The sequence below is a fragment of the Euprymna scolopes genome, chromosome 2, assembly GCF_053919585.1.
Source record: "Euprymna scolopes isolate OS-2025 chromosome 2, ASM5391958v1, whole genome shotgun sequence".
Lineage (NCBI taxonomy): Eukaryota > Metazoa > Mollusca > Cephalopoda > Sepiida > Sepiolidae > Euprymna > Euprymna scolopes.
Window position 1 is genome coordinate 57,853,429 of NC_136483.1, and position 19,622 is coordinate 57,873,050.

At 34.4% G+C, this 19,622-nt stretch overlaps 1 protein-coding gene and 1 pseudogene across 1 annotated transcript in view; one reads left to right on the forward strand and one right to left on the reverse strand.

The window, feature by feature from the left end:
* LOC145291507 (uncharacterized) overlaps positions 1–19,622 on the reverse strand; it is a 103,598-nt gene that overhangs the window by 28,282 nt on the left and 55,694 nt on the right. The window lies entirely within an intron of this gene.
* On the forward strand, positions 8,079–8,212 carry LOC145242799 (U2 spliceosomal RNA; annotated as a pseudogene).

Consider the following 19,622-nt stretch of genomic DNA (forward strand, 5'->3'; position numbering starts at 1 on the left):
AGAAAGATTCCTTAAATTTCAGTTTCTCTTAAGATTCATGTAATCATATTACAGTTTCTTTTATCAAAATTGGAATGAAAATTCTAGACATAAATTTATATCAATCTTTGTAAGAGGACATATAAGTAGTGCAAAACAGTTTAGATTTACACATGATCTAGCAAATCTTTCTAAAAGACAACTTCACTCTTCAATAAAATGAAATTTTAAAAAAACATTTATTCAAACTAGGTGTATTGGCCTTTAAACATTTGAAGAACATTTTAAGAGACAATAAAAAAAGAAATAAAATTAATTTATAGATTTAGCATGGGTAAACATGCTTATTATTCTAAGAATGCAACTCATGCGGCTTTCCTTCCTGGGGAGAGAGAGCTTGCCCTAGATTAAAAAGAGACATATAGTGAAGAAGAAATTAAAGGACTTGACTGGTGGATATCTTTTTACATATTGACCTTTTCACAAAGTTCCAGGAATGCCACTCATCCTGGCCTGTTTTGTCACATTGGTTAAAGAAAAATTAACTCCCAAGTTATGATTTTTGTTAGCATGGTAATTATAATTCCAAGGCGCTTTTTTTTTTTGTAGGATTTATCAGTTTACAGTAATATTAAAATGAATTCGCAAGATCTTGACCTTTGATCATCAGGATGGATCAAGCAAAAGTTTTTTTTTAATTGCAAGGCTTATGATGACCACACGATCCATAACTATACTAATCCACTAGTACACATAAAAGAACTCCATCCTCCCCTTTCCTGGGCATCTATTTGCCAAGGTCACTGGAAAAAAATTATTGCATTATTCTAATGCTCCAGAAGATATCTTACTCCCAACACAATCTGTCAATTTGTGTCTCACATCTGTCCGTCTGTCTGTCTGTTTCCTTGCTTTGTTTCTCTCCTCTTTTTATTGATATCTCTTCGACCTGTTTACCTATTTCCTCGCCAGCTTGTTATTGCACTTTTGCTGGTTTTTGGTCTGACTCATGACCGATTAGCATCATGGATCCAGGTCGCTACAAGTCCTCGGATTCCATTGTTTATTTTCGTTTGCCTAGATGTAGCTTAGGTCACCTTTTCCTGGGACCAACCATTCTATGATCGGCTGGAATTTTCATTGTTTATTTTCCTGCTTGCCTGGACAGTTCGCCCGCACCCCTCCTTAACAAATCTATCTGTATAAGAGCCAGATACGTTAAAAAATGGAGTATTGTTATCACATTTGCAGACAAGCCACTCGAAGCACCCTGTCCTGCTTTGACAGAGTTCAAAATTGGCTTTGAAATCTAATAGGTGATCCTCTTTTCTTATTCTTGCAACCTATTTCCCAAAGAAGAGATATTGTGAGCCTGGCCTTCATGGCAAATGCACATCGGAGCCTCAGAATATGTCCTCTTCCCGCCAAACTTTCACAAAAAGCACTCGTCTATTTACAATCATTATCAACATTTTTCTTCACTATCTGTGCCTAAATTTAAACCCAAGTTCCATGAACAAAACTTCTTTCCTAGAACTGCCCACCTGTGGAACTGTTCTGCTAGCCTGTTTTCCAGCTGACTACAACATAATCGTCTTCAAGTCCAACGTAAACAAGTTCTTGTTGAGCCACCCTTCCTTAAATAGTCAAATTCTACCCATCCACCGTCACTGTACACTTATTAACCCTTCTCTCGAGTGGTCCTTGGGCCTTGATAAGTGGTGACTCCCTTGTAAGAAAAAAAAAAAAATTAATTACCCAGCTTAATAAGATGGATAACACAACTCATTTTCCACATCTGACAAATTTTTGACAATAATTTTTCCCTTATATCTATGTCTTTATTTATATAAGTTCATTTGACTGTAATCATATAACTACAGCAATAAATGTGGGATATATAAGAGACTAGCAGGGCTACCCGGCGTTGCTCGGGACCGTATAAACAATGAAAAAACAAAAGCAGATATTGAACATATGTTTTATTCTTAGGGGAGAGGAATCTTTCATCTCAAGTTTTAGCGTTACAAACAAACATTTGTCTTTTATATATATAGATAATGACAGGTTTTTTGGGGGCCCCCCTCGAAGATAACTGATCAGTTGACCCACTTTTAGTGGTCCGTTTGACGTGAAATTTCGATATTTGTCATCCGGGTGATTGGGCTTCAATATGATACCACATTTGTCAACTCTGGTTGTGTCTGTCAAAAGTTTTAGCGTTACAAACAAACATACATACACACAGACGTTTGAGATTTATATATATAGACTAGCAGGGCTACCCGGCGTTGCTCGGGACCGTATAAACAATGAAAAAACAAAAGCAGATATTGAACATATGTTTGATTCTTAGGGGAGAGGAATCTTTCATCTCTATGTATTATTTGTTTTATCTACCCTAGGACTGATATTGTTCATCTTTTATCCCTAGCATAGGTAATTTACAGCATGTATATGAAATTGTTTTACCTTAGGGAGAAGAGAACAGGTAATATACAACATAATGTGTCTATATTACATCCCTGGCAACGCCTAGAAACCAGCTAGAACATGTATTTCAGTCAATCTTTATTATATCCTGGGCTATGCCGGGAAACCAGCTAATCTCTTTTTAGTGACTTGACCACCAAAATACCTCCCTAAGTGTGTCCTTTCTTTTGAACTTATTAGATATAGGTATCTAGAAATGTGTGTGAAATTTTGTTGAATGCATTGTTCACTATGATTTTCTTATTGTTCTACACAATATCAACTGTAGCGAAATAACACAGTAAACTTAGTGTAGTGTTAGAATAAAGAGCAAAGGAAAAAATTAGAATCATATTTTGTAATTGCAAATCTAAATTTGCTAGCATGTACCAGTATTGGCCAGGTTGTGGAAATTTGGAACTTATAACATATGTAGTGGCCTTTTCCTAGATACCTATTGCTAAAAATTATACTTTCATTTTGTTAGAAAAATCTCTCTTCAGATGCCCTGCATCATTCAAAATAAAAACAAATATTTTTATAATTGTTTCAGTATATTGCTACACAATGTGAAAGTTTTTAACGTTTGTAAAAAAAATCATGAATGTGCTTATATTGCAAAAAAGAAAATATCAGTGCACAGTATTGAAAGTGTTTGAGATTCAAAAGTCTGTAACATTTCTACTAACTTCATAAGATGTCATGTGAGAAACTGAATTGAATATCAAGACATTATCTGAAGCGTTTTTATTTTGGTGTAACATATGTGTTTACAGTGAACCTTAACTTTTAATAAACAGATTGGTATGCAATGACATAGGCTAAGAATCTTTAAAATATATATAAATTGGAAAAATGTGTGAACAAATGAAAAAAAAATGATCCGCTCCACTTGATGACATCAAGCACAGTAATATTTTAGTGAAGAAAATATGAAATTGATGTTCAGTGATTAGTTTGGATGAATGAGAAAATGTAATTGTTTGATGCATAAAAATAACTCAGTTGCTGTATTTGATATTAAGCAGCAAAATATAGTGATTTGAATATTTGGGAAAACATCAAACCAGATTATGTAAAAAGAAAAAAAAAAGATGAAATTAGAAAATATATATTTTATGTTTATGGGTTCTGCCAATCAAAATTTTGTGGCAGAAATTGGGTGATTACCATGCAATTTTATTTTGGTAAAATTCTTAAATTATTAGAATGTTTATTATAATTTCTAATTAGTGACTTGTTATAATCAAAATCCGCCCTAAAGAGTGTCCTTTCTTTTATTAGGTATCAGAGTAGGTATCAAGATTTCTACTTCTATACAAATGTGATATTTCAGATCTGTACATAAAAAATTTGTTGAATATATAGGTTGAGAATTGTTCTGTGTCGCTCTCTCTCACACACACACGCATTCTCACTTTTATAGATATAATAGATAGATTACTCTAGATATATTTCCATATGTCTGAATACCCTATATACAAATTTTCAAATCTGTAGATAAAAAAATTTGTTGAGTATATAGGTTGAAAATTGTTCTCTCTCTCTCTCTCACACACACATTCTCAATTTTAGAGATATAATAGATAGATTATGCTAGATATATTTCCATATGTCTGAATACCCTATATACAAATTTTCTAATCTGTAGATCAAATATTTGTTGAATATATAGGTTGAAAATTGTTCTTACTCTCTCTCTCTCTCTCTCTCTGGCTACCTCACACACACATTCTAACTTTTATAGATATAATAGATAGATTATGCTAGATATATTTCCATATGTGTGAATACCCTATATACAAATTTTCTAATTTGTAGATAAAAAATTTGTAGAGTGCATAGGTTGAGAATTGTTCTCTCTATCTCTCACACACACACATTCTAACTTTTAAAGATATAATAGATTATGCTAGATATATTTCGATATTTCTGAATACCCTATATATAAAAATTTGTTGAATGTATAGGTTGAGAACTGTTCTCTCTCTCTCTCTCTCTCTCTCTCGCTCACACACACACACACATTCTCACTTTTATAGATATAATAGAAAGATTATCCTAGATATATTTCTATTTGTATGAATACTCTATATACAAATTTTAAAATCTGTAGATAAAGAATTTGTTGAGTATATGGGTTGAGAATTGTTCTCTCTCTCTCTCTCTCTCTCTCTCACACACACACACACATTCTCACTTTTATAGATATAATAGATTATGCTAGATATATTTCCATATGTCTGAATACCCTATATACAAATTTTCAAATCTGTAGATAAAAAATTTGTTGAGTATATAGGTTGAGAATTGTTCTCTCTCTCTCTATCACACACATTCTCACTTTTATAGATATAATAGACAGATTATGCCAGATATATTAAAATATGTCTGAATGCCCAATATACAAATTTTGAAATCTGTAGATAAAAAATTTGTTGTATACATAGGTTGACAATTGTCCTCTCTCTCACACACACACACACATTCTCACTTTTATACATATAATAGATAGATTATGCTAGATATATTTCTATATGTCTGAACACCCTATATACAAATGTTCAAATCTGTGGATAAAAAATTTATTGAATGTATAGGTTGAGAATTTTTATCTCTCTCTTTTTCTCTCTCTCTCTCTCTCGCTATCTCACACACACGCATTCTCACTTTTATAGATAAAATAGATAGATTATGCTAGATATATTTCCATATGTCTGAATACCCTATATACAAAGTTTCAAATCTGTAGATAAAAAATTTGTTGAATATATAGGTTTAGAATTGTTCTCTCTCTCTCTCACACACACATTCTAACTTTTGTAGTTATAATAGATAGATTATGCTAGATATATTTCCATATGTCTGAATACCCTATATACAAATTTTCTAAACTGTAGGTAAAAAATTTGTTGAGTATGTAGGTTAAGAATTGTTCTCTCTCTCTCTCACACACACACACACACACACAAGTTCTCACTTTTATAGATATAATAGATAGATTATGCTAGATATATTTCTATATGTCTGCCTACCCTATATACAAATTTCCAAATCTGTGCCCAAAAATGTGTGGAATATATAGGTTGAGAATTGTTCTCTCTCTCTCTCTCTCTCTCACACATATTCTCACTTTTATAGGTTATATAGGTTGAGAATTTTTTGCTCTTTCCATCACTCACATTCACACTTTTATAGATATAATACATAGATTATGCCAGATATATTTACATATGTCTGAATACCCAATATACACATTTTCAAATCTGTAGATAAAAAATTAGTTGAATATATAGGTTGAGAATTGTTCTCTCTCTCTCTCTTTCTCTCTCTCTCACACACACATTCTCACTTTTATAGATATAATAGATAGATTATGCTAGATATATTTCCATACGTCTGAATACCCTATATCCAAATTTTCTAATATGTAGATAAAAAATTTGTTGAATATATAGGGTGAGAATTTTCCTTCCTCTCTTTCTCTCTCTCTCTTTCTCACACACACACAAGCTGAAAATTGTTCTCTCTCTCTCTCTGACTCTCTCTCTCTCTCTCACACACACACACATGGTCATTTTATAGATATAATAGATAGGTTATGCTAGATATATTTCTATATGTCTGAATACCCTATATACAAATTTTTAAATCTGTAGATAAAAAATTTGTTGAGTATATAGGTTGAGAATTGTTCTTTCTCTCTCTCTCACACACACATTCTCACTTTTATAGATATAATAGATTATGCTAGATATATTTCCAAATGTCTGAATACCCTATATACAAATTTTCAAATCTGTAAAGATAAAATTTGTTGAATATATAGGTTGAGAATTGTTCTCTCTCTCTCTCTCTTTCACACACATTCTCACTTTTATAGATATAATAGATAGATTATGCTAGATATATTTCCTTATGTCTGAATACCGTATATACAAATTATCAAATCTGTAGATACAAAATTTGTTGAGTATATAGGTTGAGAATTGTTCTCTCTCTCTCTCTCTCACTCACTCACTCACTCACTCACTCACACACACACACACACATTCTACCTTTTATAGATATAATAGATTATGCTAGATATATTTCCATATGTCTGAATACCCTGTATACAAATTTTCAGATCTGTACATAAAAATTAGTTGAATATATAGGTTGAGAATTGTTCTCTCTCTCTCTCTTCTCTCTCTCTCTTTCACACACATTCTCACTTTTCTAGATATAATAGATAGATTATGCTAGATATATTTCCATATGTCTGAATACCCTATATACAAATTTTCTAATCGGTAGATAAAAAATATGTTGAATATATAGGGTGAGAATTGTACTTTCTCTCTCTCTCTCTCTCTCTCTCTCTCTCACGCACACATTCTCACTTTTATGGATATAATAGATAGATTATGCTGGATATATTTCCATATGTCTGAATACCCTATATACAAATGGTCAAATCTGTAGATAACAAATTTATTGAATAGATAGGTTGAGAATTGTTCTCTCTCTCTCTCTCGCAACCTTACACACACAACCACACGCAAACATTCTGACTTTTATAGATATAATAGATCGATTATGCTAGATATATTTCCATATGTCTGAATACCCAATATACAAATTTTCAAATCTGTAGGTAAAAAATTTGTTGAATATATAGGTTGAGAATTGTTCTCTCTCTCTCACACACTCACATTCTCACTTTTATAGATATAATGTATAGATTATGCTAGATATATTTCTATATGTCTGAATACCCTATATACAAAGTTTAAAATCCGTAGATAAAAATACGTTGAGTATATAGGTTGAGAATTGTTCTCTCTCTCTTATACGCACACACACACACACACACACACATTTTCACTTTTATAGATATAATAGATAGATTATGCTAGATATATTTCCATATGTATGAATACCCTATATACAAATTTTCAAATCTGTAGATAAAAAATGTATTGAATATATAGGTTGAGAATTGTTGTCTCTCTCTCTCTCTCTCTCTCTCTCTCTCTCTCTCTGGCTACCTCACACACACACACACATTTTCACTTTTATAGATATAATAGATAGATTATGCTAGATATATTTCCATATGTCTGAATACCCTATATACAAACTTTCAAATCTGTAGATAAAAAATTTGTTGAGTATATAGGTTGAGAATTGTTCTCTCTCTCTCACACGAAACTGTGCGCTCGGCTTCTTCCCCCCCTTCCCACCCCAAATGCTTGGGAAACTGTGCACTGTTTTTGTTGGTTTTCAAGCTGCCTCTTCACCCCCCCCCACACACACAGTTTAACAGTAGTAGGAGGTCAAGAGAAAGAGGGTGAGAGAGAGAGAAGAGTAAGTTGGTGAGAGAGAGAGAAAAGAGAAAGAGGGTGTTGGTTTTATATTTTTATTATCGTCTAATATTTTGAAAGCTGAATTTCTAATAAAATGTGCATCTATAGGAGATAATGCCTGGGAATGTGTTCCCCCCCCCCACAGTTTAACAGTGGTGTGACGTCAAGAGAAAGAGGGTGAGAGAGAGGGAAGAGTAAGTGGGTGAGAGAGAGAAAGAGAGAGAAAAAAAAGAAAGACGGTGTTGGTTTTGTGAAAAAAGTTGTTATTTACAATTGTTCGCATTCTTGGCCTTTTGGTCAAGATCAAAGTGTAGTATCTGTTCTTCAGATGCTGCACTTCTATTTCTTGTTCTCTTTCGGTGGAGGAGAAATCCTCCACGACTGAGACAATTTTTATTTTTGTACCTTTTCTCCACGTTAAAAAACGACCCTGGTGTCTAACTCTGTCCCGTGGGGAGGCATAGTAAATAGGTACAATTGTTCGCCATTAGTGGATGTTGACGTCACGTCACGTGACATGACTAAGCGTTTTTTTTTTTTAGTATGAATAACATTTTTTGTTTTAATTATAAAGTCTACACTTAATTTTATAGAAAATGATGTATATATAATAGAAAAAAAAAATTACTGGTTTTGTTGGATTCAAGTGGATCCCCCCCCCCTCCAGTTTAAGAGATAGCAGGTCACGTGGTAATATACAAAATGGCTAGCGTAAATATAAAGATCGGTTTTTTTATCGACGAATATTTTGAAAGCTGAATTTTTTTTTATTCCTGTACATTTTTTCCTGATATTTTTCGTTAAAACTCTTGTATAAATACTATTTTTAACCAGTTAAATACGTTGGAGACATTGTCATGGAGTTTAATAATCTCTAGAACAAAGCAGAAGAGAAATTACAAAAGTATCGGTAAAACAAAGTGTTTGTTTACATTTGTTCGCCATTACTGGATGTTGACGTCACGTCACGTGACATGACTAAGCGTTTTTGGATTATGTAATATTAACATTAAAATGACAGGTTTTTTGGGGGGCCCCCCTAGGAGAGAAATGATCAGTTCACCCCCTTTTAATGGTCCGTTTGGTGTGGAATTTCGATATTTGTCATGCGGGTGATCAAGGTTCAATATGATACATAATTTGTCAACTTTGGTTGTGTCTGTCAAAAGTTTGAGCTGACGTCACGTCACGTGACACGTATTGAATAACGTTAAAATGACAGGTTTTTTGGGGGGCCCCCCTAGGAGAAAAACGATCAGTTGACCCCTTTCTACTGGTCCGTTTGACGTGAAATTTCGATATTTGTCATCCGGGTGATCAAGGTGCAATATGATACCAAATTTGTCAACTCTGGTTCCGTCTTTCAAAAGTTTTAGCGTTACAAACAAACATACATACATACATACATACATACATACATACACACCGATTTTTGCCTTTTATATATATAGATGAAATGTCAGTTTTGAGTAATACTGATAAAGCATCAGGATATAAAGAATTTGGAAACACCCCCCACCCCCTCCTTAAAAACAAAGCACTTGAATGCATGGAGACTGTAGTGACTACAACATCTATGAATATCTTAATCCAGCACTAATGGTGGTGGCAGTGGTATTAAAAATTCACTTTATGGATCAAAAAAGAAGCTGAACTGTTTTTATTTGGAGGGAGCATTTTATGGCATACCAAGCGTTGATGGATCATTTTATTAAAAAACTATACACGTTTTGTATACAATTGCGTCTGCAAACAGTTTGTAAATGACAGTTTCTACTTAACCCAGGGATCGAACCCTGGCACATATTACCATCCCAGCTCAGTGGACTTAGAAGTAGTGGTAACTCAAAGGTTGTCACACACAAGTTGTCAAACTAGAGGTAATTTTGCTTCATACTCAGAAAAAAAAACGTGTGGTACTAAAATTTCTTAAACCGGTTTTGCGAACGTGCTTTAAAAATTATTGTTTGCATCCTATAACTAATTCACTCACTCTGGGCTTTCAATAAGTAAAAAGTTCAAATCTAAACATTATATCCATCCTTAGTACTAAAAGACATTTGAACCCCCTCCATACACACATCGAACGCCCAGGGAGTGGAGTTATTTTTAAAAAATACTTTTCTCAGCCATATCATATCACCATTGTGTCAAATCTGACCTTACAGCTTTAAAACATACCTAATTGTATAAAGAATTATGGAAACCAAAATATTCCAGTTCAAACAAACACCAATCAGTTGTGACTCATAACTCCTTTTCAGATAATATTTACTCAATGAGGCAGAATGTCTTTTTAGATCAGGAAGAAAAACAAGCTCTAAAACATAGAAGTACATGCTAATACTTTTGTCTCTTTTTCAACCAATGAAACAAATCTACAGGATTGCCATAAGCTTTTGATATCAGATTAGAAAAGAAAAATGTCAGGAAGCAAATTTCTTTGCAAAAAGAACAAATGTAAATAGCATTTAAAATAAAAAAAATTTTGAAATATAATTTCAAAAAGGCACATAAAAACATCTGGGAAATAAAAATAAATATCAAATTCTTAAAAAAAAAAAAAAATTGAATCAGAAAAAAACTCACACATTCACTGTAGAGATCCCAAGATGCCGGAAAACCTTCTACTCTAATAGTTTCTTCCCCCAAACTGCTAGACTTTGGAATTCCCTCTGTCTCCTGCTTTCCTGATTATACTGACATGCAGCAGTTTAAGTGTAATATAAACAGACATCTCGTTACTCAACTCCCTACAGTGTCCCTGTAGATTTGATCCCAAATAGTATCACCTTACATGGCACTGTGCCTTTTTGAGGTGACTAAAAGTAAAAAAAAAAAAAAAACAACAACAAAAAACATGCTAACGAACATAACAAAAATAATGAACTATCTACTTATATATAAAAGGTACTTTGTGTGTGTGTGGGAGTTCGTTCCCTATGGACACCAAAACGGCTGGGTCGATTTTTAAAATTCCACACAAATGTTTTTAGCGGGGAATGTTCTGTGATGTTTGGTATCAGGATGCTTGTAATAAGTATCAAAAATCGACAATAAAAAAAATCCAATTAAAGAAGGAAGTCTGATAGTGACTAAAGTTAACATTTTTATGCCTCTTAACATCGCAATTGCGTTTGAGAAGTTTTATCACTGCACAAACAGAAAAGCCCAGCATATAAAATCAATGTTTCTGTTTAGAGCACAACTGAACTATAATACTCGACTTTCACAGTTTAAACTTTAATTCACACTGTTATATAAAATAATTTTATAAGATCAATAGTAAGTTCTCTACAGTGCAATATAGACTACAATGTATTGCACTAAATCAGTACGGGAAGACCTGTGAAGCCCCGCCTCCACCCTGATACACCATGACGGATCCCTGACTAGAGCAGGCAATCAATCAATTTGATTTGATTTCAATGGCAATAAAATTACGGGAGGGTCGAACATTTGATCCTCAGCAACGTTGGGTCTCCCTTAAAAAAAAAAAAAAAAAAAAATAATGAAAAATAAAAGTTCCAAACAAAAAATAAAAATATTAAATCTTTGTTATTGTATTGTGGTGTTAGGTTGTTGTTTTTGTTAATGTAGGGAAAATGCAACTCTCCAAAACAGGTACTCCGGATTAGGAAAAATAAAAATTGCTTCAGTCTATTGCTTCACCGACTGACAACAGGACAGATGCCACACTTAATTATTTATTTGAAAAATATGAAATACATTTTAACCAATGAGGTACAAGACCATCAAAAGTGTGAGGAGAGAGCTTGTTGGTCATTATTTGTCTATTCTATTCTTATCCCGAATCAGCAGTTACCACAGTACCACATTTACTCTAGGGGCCCTTCTCAGTGTTATAATTATATTTTATTTATAAATCTGCATCAGATTTATTGGAATAAAATGGGGAGCAAGACAAAAAATATAAATTAGTAAGACTCCTCTAACTCTTTCAAGAAAATACCTATTTTCCAGTTAGTTTAAAATCGAATACAAGCTAGTCGATCTCTAAATGGGAGTGGAATATAAGTGGGATGAAATGAAATTTGGGAGTGGATAGTACTCTTATGAAATAAGAAACATTTGGGGAGGATCAAAATAAATGTGGGCAATGTGTATCATGGAGGAATTCTGTTACCAAAAGGATACTAAACTTTGATCCCAGACTGGTGGCTGAAACCGAGGTCTCAAAAGCAATTTAACACAGGAGAGATTGTTATCTGCAGAAAAAATTTTTGATGATATCCATATATTAATACCGTAGTACCTTTTATGTACGTATATGTGTCATGGTTTTGAGATTATAAATTAGATCCTAATTATAAAAAAAAAAATAGAAGATGATATCATACTACGAACATTAAATTAGTATGTAGATACGCTAATTTAATGTTCATATCACTTATCACTTTCGACCTGCTTTTTTAATATATAGGATTTCTGAAGACGCAATTTAAAAATGAATAGGAAAAAAAAATGTCACTTTTGGGCCGTACATGGAAATAAAATATACCTTCCTGGTCTTCTACCTAGGATCCAAGGGTAATATCTATTTTGTCTAAATATGGTATATAATGATATCATGAGGTTTCGATTCGTGCAGAGCGTCCATAGAATGGAAATATGTCCCAGACTCATAAGGATATCGGAGATAAACCAGATATTCTGACACTACATTAACCAGATTTCTTAGAAAAATACTTTTACAGTTTAACAAAAGGGGCTATAATAATAGTGCGGGGTCTCCATTCATGCTGAACGTCCACAGAATGTCCAACAGCAATATATTACATATGAAAGATGCCGCTGTGGAATTTCCACCGGTCCTGCTAGTATAAATTATTACTTATAGTGAAAAAGATTTCTTGAGTTATAACTGCAGAGGTCTGTGTTAGAATCTGTCATTTTATATACCAACTCTACAGGTGTGGTCAAAATACTTTACTTGACTGTTTATTTTGTACAGTTTTCTTTTTCTCCATCCAATATTATTCTTCAATGGAGGTTGTCGGCAAATTGATTACCCAGAAATGCAAGAGAAATGGAAAGCCAACGCCTGACAGCAGCCTTAACATGCAATGCTTTTGGGGGTGTTTTAATCAAGGCTGATTACTCATTGGTGCCTGTTGTTGAAAGCTACTTAAAAACTTCTCCAACCGGTTTCATCACTTATGGTAGTGACATCAAAAGTGATAGAAATTTGTTCAGCAATCAGAGAGATAACACTGCCCTTAAACTAGCATTTGCATACTTGGGTCAATAGAAATTCATGTGAATAAATATTTAAAAAAAAAAAAAAAAGGTCTGACATGACAAATAGAACAAAGAATAAACAGTAACAGAAGAGTAATTGGTCCAAAGTTCTGCCATCATTTTAAGATGCGTACACGCATCTCGAAAAAAGGCTGTGTCCGTCCCTCCATTATGAGTAAGTTTGAAATTTTAAAGAAAAAAAAGGATGTACAAAATACTGAGGATGGAGTTTGACTGATATATATTGAAATTATAAATTTCAAGCAAGTAAAATATTTGTTTATTTTTGTAATATTGCGTTGTGATTTAACTTTCAAGTGCACCTGATATATATATTAGTGATGGGACGATTCCAATATTTTTCTTGATTTTTTTTTTTTTTTTTTACCCCGAACAAGGCACAGTGCTTGTTGGGTTTGTCAAGAGTGTGTACGTCAAAAGGGTACAAGGACTAGTAGTTCGTCAGAGCATTCACCATTAAAATACCTGTAAAACAGACAGAGGGATGCAACATTTTGTCGATGGAACAAAAGTTGCAGTTTAAATGACAGTTCAGGACCTATCAGGTTGGCAACTCTCTTTTGAACCTTGTCCAGGAGTGAGAGACTAGTAGCAGATGCACCAGCCCAGGTGTGACAGCAGTACTCTATACATGGGCGAATGGTGGCCTTATAGAGGTACAGGATACTTTCAGGTGTAAGTAACTTTCTAGCATAGTAAAGAGAGCCCACCTTTTTCACAGCAGCCTTAGCAATGCTCTCAATGTATCTGTTCCAACTTATGTTCCCACTGAATGTTCAGCTGAGGAGTTTAAAAGAAATACTTTCAGGTAATGTATCTTTAGCCATAGCTATTGGTGGTGGAGAAGGTTCCTTGTAATTATTGAAGGAAACAAGCTTAGTCTTGGCAGTATTGAATGTGACCATTCATTTTTGTCCCCATTCCACTACCAATTGGAGGTCTTCCTCTTGTGTTTCTGCCATTCCCTTGAATATTGGTTCTTCAACTTTGGGTCAAGAATTTAGGGCGATTTCTACCATTATCACAACGTGGTCAGTATTCCCGAGTGGACTATGGGCATTCGTTACACAATCATCAGGAACTGTGGTCAGAAATAGATCTAGAAGTGAGGCTTGTTGATCTTGCTGGTTTGGGAAATGGATCGGAAACATAACTGTCTGTGATAGGGAATGAGATATGTGTTGCTACCAGCTGCGTCTGTAAGTAGAGAAACCAAGTCAATTACTGTGATGGACATTGAACTCACACATGTTCTTGCGTGCTAGTATCAAGGAAGAATGCTGTATCTATGCTGTCAGAAACTTGGTTAGTTTAGAGTACAGTTCTGGGTCGATGGAGAGCAGTAGAGAAAATATAAGTAGCTAATGCTAAGTTGCATGTTAAGTCTAAAGCACATAAAGGCCTAGTCGTCAGATTCTAGTTTTGATTCTCTAGTCAAGGGGGGTAAGGGGGGCCAAATATAAACTCCAAGTCCATGCATATGTTTGTCTGTGTCCTCACCGCAAAGTGGGAGATAACCAGGCATGTTAAAGAGGTTAAAGAGGATGAAGGAGTGTAGGTTAGTTTCACTTAGCGCCAAGATATCTGAGGTGTTTGCTAGGAGAAATGATTCAACATCATCTACATTAGATAAATGCAGATATTCATGAATGTAAGCCTCAAAGGAGGAGGCAAATTGGTTTTGTTTAGTTTTGGATTCCGATTCTGTACTAAATTCCCGATTCTGATTCTTTATAAATCTCTAAATATTTAAGTATAGAGTTCTTATTTTTCTCAATTACCATAGAAGCACATGTTAAATGTTCAGATTTATTCCCAAACGTAAAAATACACTTGTGGGAGATTATCGATTTTACTATTTTAACATTACTACTCACAGTGGCAGATTTTGTTTTAATCAAAATCACATAAAAAAGACAAGAGAATAGTTTTTGACATCAGAATATAGGCACAATTATTTTTGTTTCCAATACCCTCAAAAGTTCCGATTTTTCGTATTCTTGATTTCAATTAACCGTCTGAAAACTAATATATAATGTGTAATAAGTAGAGATCCATAGTAATACATAATAAAAACTAAAAAGCAAGAGTAAGTTAAAGGCTCACAAAATTCATATTAGAATTGTCTGCAAGAACCTGTGGCATAAAGGATAAAGCACTAGATAAAATTCAGTTGTGACACTCTTCTGGAAATTGAAGATTCAATCATCAGTGTGGGCGGTATTTAGAATGCATGTCACTCCCATAGATTAAATAAAAAGTTCTGTTCAAAGTTTCATGCAGATTTCCAAGTTTGACAGAAAGATTACGGAATTTGACAAGATACACCTGAAGAAATGTGGTGTGAATAACACTCAAGGCAAGAATAATAATACAAGTTTGAAACAGTATTTTCATGGACGAGCAGCTAAGAAACTATAAAAAATGAATAATTAATCAAAGCTCGTTTTAAAGAATTATGCACAAATTAGTTAACCTTCATGAAGTCGCTCACATATACATGCCTTAGTATATTAAGTTCATTTAAAAAAAATTTAGATTATTAAAAAATGTTTTGGATGCTTGTTCATCCATACGTATATGTGATAGATTGATTAAAAAAAAAGGCAGAATACAAATTACTAAGGAAGATTTAATAATATTAATATCAGAGTTCAAAAGTTTTTTTTTTTAATTGTATTGATATTTATTAAATTTTAAAAAAATTTAATATAACATGAAAGAATATTTCATAAATTTTCAAAACGGATTTTTGAAATTATCTCCCTTCCTTGGAATGGGTCACCTGATCAGAAATCCAATGAATGTACAAGAGTAAAACAAAAAGGGAAGAGCAGATAAAATGAGAGAGGTGTTAAGGGTAACCAGATCCTAGAATTTTAACTTGAGAAACTCAGTGTCAGGAAGTCGAGCTAAACTACTAAAAATAAAATCTTTCTCGAATGATCAAGTTCTTTGTTAAAAACGAAATCCCCTCACCTCCCAAGTGGTATTTACTGCTACACAAATTTAAATAAAAAAATATATATATATCTGTTTCACTACTTCGTCGTTTTTTTCATTTACACTGCTTATACATTCTGTACTTTAAACATTTGAGCTTCTGGCTTTTATTAAAAGGTCATCCTTAAATCTATAATAAAGACCAATATGCATTTATTTGTAAAAGTTAGCTTTTAGTCAGCGGTTGGTATTTTTGTTTCTTTATGCCACCATAAATGACAATTTATGTCAAAAAAAAAAATTCTTGACGTAATTCTATGATTTTATATGAATATTAGTGCAAACATTGAAAAGCATGATTTTTTTTTCACCATTTTCTTTTTAACAAACAGTGTACACTAACTTATGTAATAATTCATTAAAAGGTGAATAGTAAAAATTAAAAAATGTAAATATATAAATAATGTTGTAGTCCTTTAAATATTCCTTTGATAAAAAAAGTTCATCCTTTTTCAATTTTCTTGTTTTGTTGGGGATGAAGCATTCTACTAGACACCAGATATTCACCTGCTATTTCAGAGACTCAGAAAGATCTTTTTTTTTTTTTTTACATGGGGGTCACCATTTATCACGGCCCGAAGGCCACTCAGGGTAAGGGTTATTGCGTGTACAGTAATCAATGAGATAGTATTGTAGTAATCATTAGTATTGGGGGTTTTGATAGTGTCTTACTTAAGGGGGCCGTTTGTCAGGAGTTTTTTTATGTTGGACTTGAAGACGTCCAAGTTGTAGTCAAGTGGGAAACAGGCAAGCGGCAGAGAGTTTCACTGGCGTGCAGTTCTAAGAAAGAAGCTTTGCTCATGGAATCTATGTTTGAATTTAGGCACAGATAAAGAGTGGGGAAAATTATTGACAGTAGTTTCAGCCAGACGGGTGTTTCTCGTGAAAGATTGGTGAGGGGGGATGAGGGATTGGAGCTCAAACGAGCACCTGCCATGGAAATAACGATAAAACAAAGACAGGCTCCTAACGTCTCTTCTGTGGGAGAGAGGTTGCAGGGAAGAGAAAAGGGCATTCCCCACTAAACCACAAAGTCTATTTTGTACTCTGTTAAGGCAGGATAGGCTGTTTTTAGCAGCTCCTGCCCAGATGTGGCAGCATTACTCCATTCTTGGACGTACTTGGCTTTTATATAGATAGAGAATTGCATCAGTAGTGAGATGGAGCGGTAGAAGGATCCCACCATTTTCCCAGTGTCCTTGGCAACAGACCATTTGTACGAGTTTCATTTCAGATCAGATCAGGAGTAAAAGTCAAACCCAGAAGCTTGTCAAAACATAGAGCCTCCCCAAGATGAGAGCCATCCATTTCAATTGATGCCAGATGGGGATCAGAGCATTGATGATTTAAAGATAGAAGCTTGGTTTTGGATGCATTAAAAGTGACCATCCACCTCTTCCCCCATTGTACCACGTGCTCAAGATCAGAAGAGAGAGAATTAGAGAGAACTTTGTCATATACAGCCTTTGATGTGTTGCCATAGATGGTCGTATCATCAGCATAGATGTCAACGAATAATTTAAGTATCTGTTTTGGGAGATCATTGATGTAGATCTGGAAGAGAGTTGGGCCCAGGATGGACCCCTGGGAGACTCCAGCATTAATACTGTGGGCCTCTGATTTCTGCCTATCAACCACTACTCTTATGAACCTATCAGAGAGAAATGATTTAATGATTGAGAAAACATTTCCAGTAATACCGTAGCTAGATATCTTGTGAAGTAGGCCCTTATGCCATACCTTATCGAAAGCCTTCAATATGTCAAGAGCAATTGCCCTGGAAAGGAAGCCTTTGTCAAGAGATTCACTAATCCTATGTGATATAACCATTAGCACATCTGCTGTAGATCTTGCAGAGCAGAAACCATATTGCATGTCACTAAGAAGGTTGTTTCTGTTGAGGTGGTTGACTACTTCTTTATTTAATATGGATTCCAACAACTTACTCATGACACACAGGAGACTTATTGGTCTGTACTGAAAGGGAGATGACTTTTCACCTGAATTCTTAAATACAGGGCATACTGATGAGGTTTTCCAAGATGTTGGAAAGCACTTCGCCTTAAGGCAACGCTTAAACAGTTTTGTAAGTATGGGGGCAAGTTCTGGTTGGAGCTTTTTCAGCACTATAACTGGAATGCCGTCAGGGCCAGTTGCTTTACTGGAATCAAGGTTCTTGATTAGCTTGGCGACCTCACGCACAGATATTTGTATGTTGCATAGCATGTTGTCTGTTATAGGAGGAAATACAGGGAGTCATTGTTGCATAGGGTAGAATTAGCTGCAAAGTTCTTGGCAAATAGTCTGGCCTTGTTTGATGCTGACATTGATGATAGTTGGGATAGAATGCACACTTTTGTTCAAGATCCTGTTTGCTATTTGCCAGAACTGGTGGGAACCAAGCCGCTGCTCAGCTACTTTGGATTTAACAAACTGAGCATATAGCTCTCTTGCATGTTTTATTACTCTTTTACAATGGTTGCTGGCAGTCCTGAAAGCAGCTTTAGTCTCAGTACATCTATTACATTGGTAGCTATGGAAAAAGTGATTTCTGTGCGCGATGGCAGCAGCACATTCAGGGGAGAACCATGGCTGGCTGTTAGGTTTTTGTTGGAATTTTTTAGATGGTATGAATCGGTCTATGCCTACAATTAACCATTCAGTCAGGTCTGATACTATAGAGGACACCTTTTTAAACATGGAATGCAGAGGTAGGTCAGATATAAATGTACGGAAGCTATCCCAGTCAGCCATGGAGTATCGATATACAGTACGGTAGAGAGGTACATCTGAAGACTTATTACATTTCATTTTTATCTTAACTGATACAACGGAGTGGTCAGAGGATCCCAGAGGAGATAGAATGGAACATGAACACAGCTCAGGGGAAGTTGTGAGGAAAAGGTTTAGAAGGCTTGCATATTGACCGGGTGTATCGGGCACACGGGTGGGTTTGTGAACAATCTGAGTGAGGTCATAGACAATGGCAAAATCATGACAAAACCTCCCCTCGTCATCGGTTTTATTTGAGTGGGTCAGTCATTCCACATTATGGACATTGAAGTCACCGCAAATGTGAATGTTAGCCGAAGGATGAGCAGACTTTTCTTTAGGATTCTCAATGTTCCATTTAGGTGCAATTGTTTGGATCTCTCTTGCACTTGGTTCGCCGGATATATTCAAATAATTTTTAAAGTTCTTTTTCATAACCCCAATGGCTTCTACTAATTACTAAGAATGATTGCAATCTTCCTAAGGTTCCAGTTACATTTATATCATACACAGGATTAAGAGCTTGGAATTTAGTTCCTTTTTCCGTGAATTCTATTTAAGACAGCATAATTAGGGATACTGACTTAAACTAGGGTTACTGTTTCTTCCTCTTGTTACATATCACTGTCAGATTTGATGTCAACGTTTTCTATGTAGTGTGCAAATTGCATATTTCCAGTACTTGTTACACTGGAGGCTCATTTTTTGTTATTTTTGCAGATAGTCCATGGTAGATATTTACACACTTCATTGTAAAAACGA